Source organism: Sceloporus occidentalis, unplaced genomic scaffold, assembly GCF_023333645.1.
Source record: "Sceloporus occidentalis isolate IW3139 unplaced genomic scaffold, rSceOcc1.0.p SCAF_6, whole genome shotgun sequence".
NCBI classification, from domain to species: Eukaryota; Metazoa; Chordata; class Lepidosauria; order Squamata; family Phrynosomatidae; genus Sceloporus; species Sceloporus occidentalis.
The window spans coordinates 114,461,588-114,477,298 of NW_028316986.1; positions in this window are offsets into that span (position 1 = coordinate 114,461,588).

Below are 15,711 nucleotides of genomic sequence, written 5' to 3' on the forward strand. Positions count from 1 at the left end.
TAATTTTAAATAGGACCTCAGAATTTATATCTCCTCCTGACAGTGTATGACCTTCACTGTTATCCATCATGTTAAGTGGCATGAAATGCACATTTCTAAAGGAAAAAGCAATCATCGACACACTAACAGCTCCCTGGGATGTGATTCCTCAGAAATAATCATGTTCGGCCCTATTTCATGAGGGATCATTACACATTTATACAAATGGCATGATGATGTGTTTTGTTCAGAACAAAAAGCGTCCAGTATTGTATCTATGGCCATGTGTGGTGATAAATAGTGGGAAGAAACTGTGTGGAGAAATGAGCAACAATTTTCTCCTTCAAATAATAGCAAAGTGTTACCCCCCTTTTTTAAAAAGACAGACTCTGGTCCCATGCCTTTAACAGCAGTCTAAAGTACAGAATTTTAAAAAGACTGCAAAAGATTTTCTCATCATTTATTTCCATGCAGTCACAGTGTACCACTATTTATTTTTATTTACACAGGAAGCTGTCTCAAACTGGGCCACATCTACATCTGCGACAGCACTGTTAACTCTGACCACCAGCATCTATGAGCCCATTCACACACCACAAATATAGTTCTATATTCCATTTCAACTGTCCTTGCAAAAGGCTATGGCATCTTTCAGTTTGTAGTTTAGTGAGACATTAAAGCTCTCTGGCTCTATTTATGGAGTTTATCAAACGGGAGGAATTTCTCTTAAATTCGAATGAAAAGAAAGTGGGGCCAAAACGCATTCACTCAAAGTCGCTAGTTTCATGCAATTACGTGAATATGCATTGCATTCGAACTGGCTCCCCATTGCCAAAAATAGCATGCCATTGCCTGAATTTGCGTGGGGCAGTCTATCACGCAATAACGTGAAACCACATGATTGCGTTCGGACTGACTTCCCATTGCCCGAATTTGTGTGTAGTGGGTTATCATGCAATAACGTTAAACCCCATGATTGCATTCAGATTTCCATCAGATTATACTTCCAGTTCCCCTTGTCTGATAGTTCCTAATTAGGAGTTCCTAATGACTACTCTAACACACTCTACTTAGGGATGCATTGAAGAGTGTTTGGAAACTTCAGCTGGTCAAAAGAACTGTAGCTAGACTTTTAAATGGGAGATCACACAATGGCCCTGTTTAAACAGCTTCACTAGCTGCCAATTGTTTCCGGGAACAATTCACAGCAGTGGTTATGACCTATAAAGACCTATGTGACTCAGGTCTGGACAATTTGGCAGACTGTATCTCCCTGTATAAGCTGGTCTGGGCCCTGAAATCATCAGGAGAGGCCCTTGTGTCAGTCCCACCATCACTGCAATCATGTTTGGTGGGAGCATGAGAGAAGGCCTTCATGATGCCTGCTCCTAGACTCTGGAACCCCCCTTCTTAGGGAGGCTAGAATAGCCTCTTCCTTGTTGGCCTTCTGTCACCAGGCTAAAACCTTTTTATTCAGGCTTTTAAAACAGAAAATTTTAAAAGAATGGGCTATGGCGTGCTATACTGTTCTAATTGCACTGTTTTAAAGAGCTTTTATATTTTTAAATGGCATTTTATTCTTTTAATACAGTATGTGATGTAATACTGTAATAGTTTATTTCTATTTCAATGCTCACTTTCTGTATGTCTTTAATTGCATCGTTCTTTTAAATTGTGAGCTGCTTTGCGTCTCAATTTTTGGGGAAACAGATATAATAATAGTAGTAATAATAATATGGCTGAGATGGCTAAATGCCTCTCGCTCAACTGATAATACCAGAATTCCTTGGAAGATTGCCATGGCAATTAAGTGTGGAATATAGCAATACAACTATATAATGTGAATGAGCCTTAGGGATTCAGTCAGGATTCTTTCCTAGCTCCTATTGGGAGACCCCAGTATTCCTTGGTCTTCCTTTCAGGTAATAACAAAGCCCAGGCCTATTTAGCTTCAAAAATCTAAAGAGATTTGCTATGTTCAGAGTGATATGGTGGCATATTTGGAACATCTATAAACCACCTTTTGATCAAATCTTTATCAGGAAGGGGTACAACAGATTATCACAGGTTATAATAATACACACATTGAGAATGATTAATTGTCAGTTTTGCTTCCTCCCACATTGATTTTATTAAAAAAATCTCAATTTCTTTCCATCAAATTAACAAGGAAATTGGTGAATTTGGGGGAAATTATTATCAAAAATGAATACAATTTCTTGGCCATCTGCAGTGCCTAGACGCAACAGATATATTATTCCCAGCATATTAATCTCTGCCCTTGGCTTCAAAAATAAAATGGTAGTTAAAACTTATTCTGACATCATATTCGCCAGGAAAGTGTATATATATCCTAAATGTTCAGTACTTTATAATGGAGTGTTGTGGGTTATGCTTTATGGTTGACATCAGTCATTTCCACTAGGAAGTTTTCTACTTTGTTATTATATATTTTCTTGAGATTTAAAAGGAAAAAAAATCACACACACACACACACACACACACACACACATATATATGTAAAGCTAAGAAATATTAACATGTGTTCTAAACAGGAACGAGCACCCCACTGATACATTAAAATGTCTTTAATTGTGCCCTGGCATTTTAAGATTACATCAAGAAAGCTTTGACAGTTTAATGACAATTGTGAAGCCAGCAGGGAGAATGTGAGTCAATTTTGTCAGATAAATTAAACCTATGTGAAATTAAATGCTCATGAACTAGTCAAGCATTTGTTGATTTTTGTTCACAGGGTTACTTAGGAAAACAAAAACTTTCCTCCCTTCATTAGCAAAAGTTCCAGTTTCACTATATTGTTGTGACTAAATATGGGCCTATAGCAGGGTTGGACAACCATATGATGTGTGGGACCAGTTTCCCCCATAGACACTTCTGCAGGCCACATGCACCCACAGCAAGTCCAAATACTTCTGATTTCCTCTGCAGTCCCTCTCAAAATGGCAGCAGGAAGTATTACCATTTTGAAAATGAATGCAGGGGGAAATCGAGGTATTTGGGAATAGCACAGATTTTTGGGGTGCCTCTGGGGGTGAAGTAGAGAAATTTTTATGTGCTTTCACATGTAAGGCTTTCTGCATGGTTTGGGGACAAAAAGTGCATGAAGGGTATGGGGCTGAAGAGATTTTAAGAAATTAGTGGGGACATTCATGGGACACAAAAATGGGTTCCACCCTAATCTACAAGTAATGGGAGCCATTTAAAATCTGAGTAATGGAGAACTTCCAGTTCATAGCAAGCTATTGTATGAATCTGACAGTAAGGCAATCATTAAGTGTGCATAACAATGAAATGGGCTTATATACTGTACAGAAAGAGATCGAGTTGTTTATACCAAATCAAAACTGCACACATCTTCCAAAATGTTATTAAGGGAAAAGGGTCACTCATGTAGGATTGTCATATGGTATTCCTTGGATTCTGACCATGAGACCCAGTGCCCATTTGCAGTATTAGCTGCCCATATTCCCAAGATTTTTTGTTTGTAGCATTTGTAGAACAAGACCCATGTAGCAAAATGTGCAAACAATATTGTGCCAAAATGTGAAAACAAAAGTGGAAACAAAATGTGGCAAAGTTTTTGGTGAGAACTCAACGCTGCCTTCCATTGTGAAAGCTGATGAGGAAAGTCAAAGCCAAAACCATCCAATAAAGCAAACAGTGCTATTAATAAAAATATTAAACATTTATAGTCAAATGTCAGTTTTTGAAAATGGGACATTCAGATTCCCCTCTAAAATTATTTTTCCTTATCAGAGGAAGGTACTGGCAAAGCCACGCCTGAGTATCCCATCCCTAAAAAATTAATGGGGTTCTCATAATTCGACAAGAGACTGGAAGGTGTGCATGCGTATGAAAACCAATGTGGTGTAGTGGTTTGAGCACTGGACTGATTCTGGATACCAGGGTTCGAATCTCAGTTCAGTCATGAAAACTCATTGGGTGACCTTGGACAAGTCACACTCAGCCTCAGAAGATGGCAACAGCAAACTCCCTCTGAAGAAACTTGTAAAGAAAAACACCATGATAGGTTTGCCTTAGGGTTGCCATAAGTTGGAAACAACTTGAAGGCACACAACACAACACACACATTTACACTTGGGACAGATGTGTAAGCTGCTCTAGAGAACATGAGAGAACTGAAAGATTTTAGTGTAACTGTGTCTGGACAACAACATGCTCTCTTCCAAACAAAAGACAAATCATCCTGCACTTTCTACATCAGGTCTCCTTTCTGTTTTCTAAAACTCTTTTTCCTCTTTCTTAAAACAAAATAAAAACCAAGCATTTGAAAATGTCTATGCAAATCCCAATACCCTTTCCCCTGGAAACCAGAGTGTAAATATGTGAGAGAAGGAAGCTTATGACAAGCATGTCATACAATTCATTATTAATGATGCATGGTAGAGGTGAGGCTGAGGACTGTTGACAATTTCCCAACAATAACATTAAGAACCCATAAAGCGAAGGTTGCAGCAAAGACCAGTTTTGTGCCCTTCCTTCTGTGAAAGAGAAGTCTGGAATTTCTCAATGCATCATTTGTGGAAAAACTCTTGCCACATTTACAGCCTTTTTGTTTTCCCCACCTTCATTTTCAATTTCTTCTTTCCCACCCACCCATACTGGGTCTCACCTAGGGCAACCTTCTTTAAAATGAAAGTGTAGTTATTCATATAGACTGTAGTTGATTTGCTCCTTTTGACCGGCTCTGAGCCTAAATCTGACACTCAGTTGCATCATTGCATGCATCAGCTTTGTGCTATATTAAGAGGTATGCTTAATGCACATTCCATTTTAGCTACCACAAAAGGGATAGGGTTTTTCTTTTAATTGCTGGCAGTGAATAAAGAATTCATGTCCATGTGAGATGATTTCAATCTGAATTGGTCACCCACAAGTTCACTTGTGAGTAGAAAAGAAAAGCTCTTATAGTTGGAAGGTATGCAGTAACCTTGAGGAACTGCTGTAGAGCAACCCTACACTCATGTCCTTGTAACATTATTGTAGCAAGAGACACAGCTTGAGTTCTCCCCTCATGCTATGTTGTGAAAGGATCTTACATGAGCTACATCTCAAACTTATCTATTTTTCTGTTCAGCAACATTTACTCTCTGAACTGTAAAGGGAAAGTGTATGACTGAAGGGAAGCCATGCACTGATATTTTCTCCTTTTATGTCTGTGTTTATATGTAATAATTATTATTATTATTATTATTATTATTATTATTATTATTATTATTATTTTATTTATATACCACCTTTCCAATAAGATCAAAGCAGTTTACAAAATTACAAAAAATACATAACACATACATGATTAACATAAACAAATAAATAAATTACCTAAACAGTACATAACATATACAAACTAAAATTCCATCCCTGATCCCTTAACTAAAATAAACCCATCATTAAACATTAAACAAAATTACACAAACAAAGCAATATTTGTTTTAATTTTTATTGGTAAAACAAAGCACATAAAATTCAACACATACACATACACATTATTATCTACCTACAATCATACAACCATACATACAAAAAAGGATTGTGTAATATTCTATTTATTCCTTAATAACATAAACAGCTACTAACCTTTCTCTATCTTGTCTTTTCCTTCCTATATCTTCTCTTCTTAAGTTTCTTTTCTTTCTCTACTTTATCTAATTACCTATCTTCTTCTTCATCTTGCTAACTCAAGCAATATAAACTCAAATAACAAACAGAACATAGTACCAAGATGAAAAAGAAAAAAAATATGAATAATACAAAATATAATACAAAGCATAACAACATATAACCAATTAACAATAATCAAATGTACATACCCAAGATGCCTTCCTGACAGTATGTATGCACTTCCTCTCAGAGAAAACAGAATCTTTAGATAGGTTGCACTTTCACTGCAGAATTAATGTAGCTGGATACTGCTTCAACTGTCATAGAATCATACAATCGTAGAGTTGGAAGAGACCACAAGGGCCATCCAATCCAACCCCCTGCCATGCAGGAAATCTAAATCAAAGCATCCCCAACAGATGGCCATCCAGCCTCTGTTTAAAGACCTCTTAGGAAGGAGACTCTACACTCCGAGGGAGTTTGTTCCGCTGTCGAAAAAGCCCTTACTGTCAGGAAGTTCCTCCTAATGTTGAGGTGGAATCTCTTTTCCTGCAGCTTGCATCCATTGCTCTGGGTCCTAGTCTCTGAAGCAGCAGAAAACAAGCTTGCTCCCTCCTCAATATGACATCCCTTCAAATATTTAAACAGGGCTATCATATCACCTCTTAACTTTCTCTTCTCCAGGCTAAACATCCCCAGCTCCCTAAGTCGTTCTTCATAGGGCATGGTTTCTAGACCTTTCACCATTTTAGTCGCCCTCCTTTGGGCATGCTCCAGTTTCTCAATGTCCTTTTTAAATTGTGGTGCCCAGAACTGGACACAGTAATCCAGGTGAGGCCTGACCAAGGCAGAATGGACTGTCATGGCTCAATGCTATGGAATTCTGGGAATTGTAGTCTTGTGAGACATTTAACCTTTTCTGTCACAGAGCTCTGGTGCCACAACTATTCCCAGAACTCTATAGCACTGTGCCATAACAATTAAAGCGATGTCAACCTGGATTATTTCTGTAGTGCAGATGCAGTCATAGTGGACTAGAATTTGAAATGTAGCAATGTGCATGTGTGCACATTGATGCTATCTATGCTATAATTTAAAGTGCTTTTTTCTTGCCTGTAGTGCTATACAGAACCACATGCTTGGTCACAAAGTCACAAAACTGGGTGTATTATCCAATGAGCTTTTACCCATTCCATCAACAACTATGGAGACTGCTCAAACAAACACTTTGGATTTCTGTGTGTACATGTATGTATGTATGTATGTATGTATGTTTTATGAGCCACTGTGGTGTAGTGGTCTGAGTGTTGGACTAGGAATCTGGGACACCAGGTCTGAATCCCTGCTTGGCCATGGAAACCCACTGAATGACCTTAAGCAAGTCACACTTTACCAGCCTCAGAAGAAGGCAAAACATCTTTGAACGAAGCAAATTGAGAAAACTCCATGATGAGTTTGCTTTAGGGTTGCCATAAATTGGAAATGAATTGAAAGCACACAGCAACAGCAACAAACAACAACAACTAGATTGATTGATTGATGTTTAAAAACAAAAGCACATGTACAATGGACCCTTGGTATCTATTGAGCCTTGGTTCCAGGACCCACCATGGATACCAAAATCTGTGGATGTTCAAATTCCACTGTATACAATGGGATAGTAAAATGGTGTCCTGTATATTAAATGGCAAAATCAACTTTTGCTTTTTGGGATTCTTTAAAAAATATATTTTCAAGCTATGGATGGTTGAATCTGCAGACACAGAATCCATGGATACAGAGGGCTGACTGTACAGGCATTCCCTAAATCTTTCCAGAAAGTTTAAATGGTGTACAATTCAGGCTTGTGGTTTCCCATGATAAAACTTCAAGAAAACAAGGTAGAGTTGGAACATACATCTATCTGGCCCAGACGTGCTTTCTCCAAACTATGTGCATGAGCAGGTTGAAATATTCATGCACCGAGAGTAACAGTCATTTGTGCAGTAACTCACCCTGAATACTGTTATCTTGCTCAGTGATAAATGTTAGTTTGCCTTATCCGTGTGCATACTGCTATGCAGAAAGTGCCCTCAATGTGACCATTGGCAGTAGATGGCAAAAGCAGATCAGAGAAAGGAAGACACTGATCAACAAACTGACACATTCAATGTGAATGTCATCTGCAAGATAACAACAACAACAATTTATATCCTGCTTTCCCCCCAAAATTGGGACACAAAGTGGCTTACAACCCCCCCCCCCCCAATATAACTGAAAACATACAAAAGTGGGCATTAAAATAGAATTAAAACTGGTATTGTATTAAAATGCATCACCATTCTGAACCATTCTGAAGCCTTGATTTTTGGCTTTTCTAAGAGTGAAACAGCATGTGTGCACAGCCTGCTTAAGTTTCCTGTTCTTCTGCTGGATCAGCATAGCTGTTGTTATGATAAAATCTTATAATGATAAAGTTTTAAAATGTAAGTGCTAACTTCAGCAGAAAGAAGAATTCTGCTGTGTGCAACTGTTGATAGGACAATGTGGCCATATGTCATTTTGTGTGGGGAAGATTTGCTGCTATTGAGTTTGCAAGAGTTTTGCAGATAAGCCATTCTGCCTTTTTTCAGGGCAAAAGTCAGTCTAATCAAAGCACAAGAACTTTTGATAGTCATTCTTTTCATTCTTAAAGCATATGATTAAAAAGCAGGTGCTTATTCCTCCCTTGGATGGAAGAAGAAAAGGAGTCTCTGAAGGGTTTTTAACAAAGCATCCTTTTTGACATTTTTATAGCCCTTGAGAAACTTCTGTGTTCCCCTTGTGATATATCTTTATACCTTGCCTTTAAAACAGATGAAGCCTTGGCTCTAGGATACTTTGCTTCCACCAGGACTGTTTTTTCATCTGGTTTCTTCAGTGGTTTTATGCAGAAATAAACAAATGTCAAGAAATATGAAGAATGAAAGAATAGACTGTCAGAAATGCAATGTAAACCAAATGACTATCCCTGCCCCTCTAGGCTATATAGATGTACATTTTCCTTGTTTGTGTATATGATTTTTTTTGTCTTAAAAATAAAATAAAATACAGATGAATTAATGCATTAAAGAAGATCCATACTTCTTAATTACAACTCAAGCCCCCAAAACATTGTAACCCACCAACCATAGTTTTGTCTCTGACAGTCATTCTATCTGCTTTCTGTAGTGCTAAACTCCTAGGAAAATCTAAAGGATTTTGATGTCCTTCTGTATGGGAAACATATACAGTGGGTTGTTGGTATCTGCTGAGGTTAGGTTCCAGGACACCCCATGGATACCAAATCTGTGAATGTCCAAGTCCCATTAATACAATGGATAGTAAAATGGTATTCCTTGTATAACATTGGAAAAACAATGTTTGCTTTTTGGAATTCATATATTTTTGAATATTTTGAAGCCATGGATGCTTGAATCCATGCACAAAGAATCCAAGGACAAAGAGGGCTGACCTTACCATGTACCTGTACTGAATAAAATGTAAAGGTAAAGATAGTCCCTTGTCATGACTGTCTAACGCCTTCCCCACCACCATTCCCTTCTCCTTTTGTATCATGTCTTTTTAAATTGTAAGCCTGAGGGCAGGGAACTGTCTTATTAAAAAGATTGTATGTACAGCGCTGTGTAAATTTACAGTGCTATATAAATAAAGCTTAATAATAATAATAATAATAATAATAATAATAATAATAATAACAACTGACTGTAGGGAGTAGTGCTCATCTCCTTTACTAAGCCAAAGAGCCAGCGTTGTCCGAAGATAAATCCAGTGATCATGTGGCCAGCATGACTGCACCAAATGCTGTTCCTTTCCCACCGAAGTGGTACCTATTTATCTACTTGCATTTTCATGCTTTTGAACTGCTAGGTTGGCAGAAGCTGGGAATAGCGACAGGAGCTCCTCCATCGTGCAGCACTTGGGCCTCAAACTGCCAAACTTCAGATCTTCAGATCACCAGAATTGGCATCTTAGCCACTAAGCCACCACATCCCTACCTGTACTGAATATATAGATAAAATGATGTTGTTGTTGGTGGTACATGTTTTCAAATTGATTCTGCCTTATGACAATCTATTCCTAGGGTTTTCTTGACAATATTTCTGAAGCTATTGCCTTCCTCTGAGACAGAGAGAGTGTGACTTGTGCAAGGTTGCTCAGTTGTTTCCAGAACTGAATGGACATTCGAATGCTGGTCCACCAGATACATTGTCTAATACTCAAACCGCTATACCATACTGTCTCTGGATACATATCTACATTTATGAAATGGGTCAAACTTCCCCTGGATACTAATAGAATGGGTGATATATTTATCAGAAAGGAGCTGTCCTATGATATAGCTTACCAGTGCTATTTTCATGACATATAGAACTAAGCAACATCAGATTTATATATAGTGGCCAAGGACATGCAAGACGTTTTACTGCCTGAAGCACAATATAAGATGTTATCCTCCTCTCTTTCAAGTATGGAAACTGCCAGGACTGCCAATTGAATCTACTTCAAAATTGGTTGCTGGATAGCAACCACCAGTACCCTTGGACTCAGAAGACTAGTTTTAGTGGTGGAGAAATGACCACATGATTCACAGAACACTGTCTTCCCAACAGGTAAGAACAAGTAGACACTTGTTCTTGAGAGGAACACTTGAAAGCTGTTACTGATGTCACCCAACATTTGCTACCTGAGATGGCTGCTTCTGCCTAAAAGTAGGGTACATAATGTTTGTCCCACATCTATTATTTGAACAAAGTGACTTTGTGAAAGTGCCCTGAGACTTAAGACTGCAATGAGGAAGATAGAGGAGATTCTGGGAGAACAAACTGGGAGCCTGGTGGCTGCAGCATGAAGAGATAGAACCCAAATAATAACCTGAATTATGGTTAATACTTAGTCTGTATCCTGATTCTTATTCCCTGGAGACCAATATTTCCAGATTACTACAGGCCAGGCCTATAATTAAGGGCTAGTTTTCATGATTACTTTCCTCACAAGGATAGCAATAACTCACCGTCAGCCATGCAGGTGTCCATGAGTACAAAGATACATCAGGCCATAAAGAAATATAGCTGAAGGAGATATCTCAATTATGGTAACTAGAAAGCAACAGTAAAAGGTATCGCAGCTGGCTGTATCTGCATACACACAGATTACTCCATATGAACAATATGTAATGCCTCATTTTTCCATGCCAGAAAACTTTCCTGAGGTTTCTTTTCTTTTGTGTTATTTAATTGCACACAGATTGAGAAAAGAGACAAACTGAATGTTTGTTCTAACCTTCCAGCGTTTTCTTTTTGAATCATTTTATGATGCTGGTCAGCAATGGCTGAAATTGACATGGAAACAAGCCACACAAGATGATAATGGGATCACCAATGATGGCACGAAGAAGCAGCCCATCTGGACATTCTTTCAAGTGGCTTCTGTTTAGTGAAAACAACATGTAAATCAGGCTTGAGCTGCAGGGATCCAGACACATGGAGCATAACTGATTCACTATCCATACAGAAGCATTCAAACATAAGTACTTTAAAGTAGGTCTTGGAAATCTTTGGTCTTCCAGATCTTGCTGGACTTCAGTTCCCATCTGGCCTAGCCAACTTGGTCAGTGTGAGAGATGATGGGAACTTTAGTTCAACAACAACTGAAGACCCATATGTTCTGGCCACCACCACCCCTCCATGACAGAGAAGTTGGAGTGGGGATGGGCTATTTGCTGCCCTCCCATTGGTTGAGACCATGGCAGCTTAAATTATGCCATGGGAGTGTTGCCATGGCATGAGACTTTTGGGGGTGTGATTGGAGGTAAGGTTTGCCAGTTGTCCCCATTTGTCTCATTGTGAGATATAAATCAACCCACCCACTTGCTACTGGTATAGTACTAAGTTTTGCTTGGTCGTCTCGGGGCCAGGTAAGATTTTTTCCCGTTTTCCATGGGTTTTTCACCTACCCCATACTATTTCAAGTGGCATATGGGAAATTGGCTAGGGTGGAGTCTTGATAATAATTGATTTGGTTTAAAAATATGAATTCCAATTGGTTTTTATAATTATCTATCTATGGCAAAATATTTGGATTATATTTCGGCGAGCAACTTGGACACCGTTTGGGTGGAAGGGACCTTTCTGGAACAACCTCTTTAGACCTTGCAACCTGGGAGGGGGGGGTGGCAGAAAGAAATTGCCCCTTATGTCTGGCTTGAAAGATAAACAGGATAGCAGGAGTGATGCCTCATTCAATGGCAACACTGACGATTCTATGACCTCAATAGCCCCATCCTCCACATCGTCTTTTTTATATGCAAAACAAAACAGAAATACACACAACATGAGAACGAGACAGGACACCAGACCTACCAAATTCTCCAGCAAGAGGATATTAAAGACCAGGAGATAGTTAATCTGTCCACAAGGGAATTTACCCCTCACCAGCTTCAGGTATTGAAAAAAGGCTTATCCTTTGTTCCCACACCTAAAATAAACCATTTCCAGACCATGATTGAGGTACAAAGACTATTTAGAAAAATTAAAATTGCAGATCATTTCAGAATGGAGCAGATTGACAAGGACAGAGAGGTAAGCAATTTTAAAGCGAAATCCACCTTTAATCCAGTGACTACCAATCACAATGTCTTGGCATTTGAGGACATCATCCTCAAGGAATTAACATCTATTAAGGACCAATCCCCTACAGTCTGGCACAATTTATCAAAATTGGAGAATTTGGCACTAAAAGAATTATGCCAATTCCAAGATGTGGTTTTCAAGCCAGCGGATCAGGGTGGAGCAATAGTAGTTTGGGGCATGCAGGAATATGTAGCTGAGGCCCACAGACAGTTAAATTACTCTTTACATTATGCCCCTTGTACATATGACCCCACTAAAGAAATTAAATGATCCATTTGTGACATAATGTATGAGGCTCTCACTAATGGATATATTAGCAAAAATGTCTATGAATTTTTGTTGGAATCAGAGAATCGAGTACCCCTTTTTTATTTGTTACCGAAAATACATAAGAAAAAATTCCCAGTCCCGGGCAGACCGATTGTATCAGGGTGTGGATCCATACTGGAACCCCTTGCAGAATATGTGGATTCTTTTCTCAAGCCCTTTGTCCCACAGATACCCACATACATCAAGGATACTGGACACTTTTTGCAGGTCCTGGAACAGATTATTTTGCCCAGAGAACACTGCATCTTGGTGACACTCGATGTGGTATCTCTTTATACTAACATAACCCATGATGAAGCTATGGATATTATAGAATTAACATTAAATAAGAGAAGGGATCACCTATATCCCCCTACCCATTTTTTGTGCACATTAGCTGAGATCTCCCTTAAGCAAAATAACTTTTCATTCCAGGATCAATATTATTGGCAGATATCAGGTACTGCAATGGGGTGCAAATTTGCACCAGAGTTAGCGAATTTGTTTATGGACAGTTTTGAGCAACAGCATATATTGAATGATGATAACATCTTTAAAGCTAACATATTAGAATTTAAAAGATATTTGGATGATATCTTTATTATCTGGAATGGAACAGAGGATGAGCTTTTTGAATTTCATCAATATATAAATAGTGTGCACAATACGATAAAATTCGAATTGAATTTTGACCATGTCAAAATTAACTTCCTGGATGTATTAGTTGTAAAAAGAGGAGCCCTATTGAAAACTGACCTCTACAGGAAAGAGACTGACACAAACTCCTTCCTGAGATATGATAGCTTTCACCCACCTCACATGAAGCAAAATCTACCTTATTCTCAGTTCCTCAGACTCAGAAGGAATTGTTCTGGATTAATAGAGTTTGATAGACATGCAAAAATTCTTATAGAACAATTGGCAGTGCGAGGATACCCTAGAAAGGGCTTGAAGCAGGTCTACTTCAAAGTAAGGAGGATGGAACGAAGGAGCCTCTTCATAAAAAAACAGAGAGAGGGAATACAATCTAGAATGTTCATACCTATAACATACAATGAGAATACGAGATACATACAGAATGTTATCCTTAATTATTGGAGCCTGCTTCAGGACATTCCTGGATGCTCAAAAAAAACAAAAACCTTTTTGTGTATAAATGTGCTAAGAATCTTGCAGACCATTTGGTCCATAGTAAATGCACAATTCAGGAGACCCAGCCAAACTTACTACAGAGGAGAACCAAAGGGAATGTCCCATGTTACAACTGCAGTGCATGTAAATACTGTGTGAAAATTACTGAGTTTATTAACCCTGTGAATAACAAATTGTATACTCTAAATGATCTGTTTACTTGTAATACTAAGGGAGTTGTCTACGCCATTCAATGTCCCTGTGATCTCTTGTATATTGGCATGACTACCAGAAAAATAAAAATGAGAATATCAGAACATAGGAGCTGCATTAGAAACAGAAGAATTACTGCACCTATGGTCCAACATTTTATCCAGTGCAAGCACTTGGATACAGATATCAGATTCTGGACGATAGAAAGAGTTTCTGGAACTGGGACATATCTAGAGAGAAAACTCCGACAAAGAGAACTGTTTTGGATTTTCACTCTACAAACACAGAAACCACATGGACTGAATGAGAACTGCAATTGGTCTGAAATTCTGTAACTACTTGCTTATTGCTTTTTACTTAGGTTAATACTTGTTATTATGAACATTATTTGTTTGGTGGAGTGTATTGGTACATTTAGCCTAACATAATGGAAGGGGTTATTATTACTTACAGGATCTTGCCTGCTTCAGAATGGTCTCAGGTAGGGTTCAACAGGTGTATTAGTTTTTTTGTGATTGTGAAAGGATATAGAGTTGCCACTTGCCAAACTACATTAGGGCTTGCTACTATATGTGGGACATCCTAGTCCTAGGTAAGTATGGATACAATTTTGAGGGCATTTTTTATAAAGAAATTTTACTTTATGATTATTATTGATATTTCAAAAGTTGCCTGCATACATATTTTTTCCAGGCTTGATATATGGTCTACGAGGACCAACAACTTACCTATAGCGACGGGATGCCCCCATATACCACATGAGTTATCTTACAAGGCTGTTACATTAGGTACTTATGAATCATGCTCTTTTAACTATATGGTCTTCGCTATTATGTATATATTGCTGTATGTGACCCATACTTATTTTATTTTTACAGTTTTAATTGACCACTGAGGAAGACGCTCCAGTCGAAATGCATTTGGTCTTTGTTTTGTATATCTTTTAATTGTAATGGGCACACTGTGTTATCCCTCTTCATTTGGTATCTATTGTGTACTCTCTTACTAAGTGGACATACTATGTCATCTCTTTCTATTCCATTTTGAAAGGCACAAAGGAATTGGTATTTTGTGTACTTCATATCTTTTCATGGGATTTGCAGTTTCCCAGCCCAGTACTGACTGGTCTTTTTAGCCTTGAGTTTGTTAGGGCGTATCTTACAGGCCAGAACAAGCCTTTTTGTATTAAGTACCTTTTACTTTGAATACCTTTTCTAAAAAAAATTACCTTTTTAGCATTTGAGTGCAACACATTTTCTTAATAAATTTGTTGAGTGTTTCATATTCATCCCCCCTAAACTTTTTGTCTATTCATCTGCTTGTTTCAGTTTAGGGCATCACCTCCCAGTTTTTTTCCTTGAAAGATAAACCCCATCTTCAATGTTCATGGAGTGGGAAAGGGGATTTCTGGTTAGGCATCCTGATGCGGGCTGGCCAGTGAATAACCTAGCTTTTGGGTTGTCATTGAGGGCTCAAGTGTTATTGTCCAGATAAGCTGCAGAGGTGGTCTGGAGAAAGACCCAAACTTCTCCCATACTTGGTTGTTGTTAGAAATTAATTGCAGTTCCATTAAGAATGTAATAAATAGGTCAATAAATGGCCCTGTTTTATCCCATTTCAGTGTCTGTTTTCATTATTCTGAGGTTGGGTAGGAATCCACCTTTGATTAAAGTAGGAATTTTAATTTGTCTGGTGCTCTAGCCTTCATCAAGATGGAGTCATGCAACAGATTCATTACCCCTTAACTCTCTTTAATTATCCTGTCATGTAAGATATTTAAATAAAG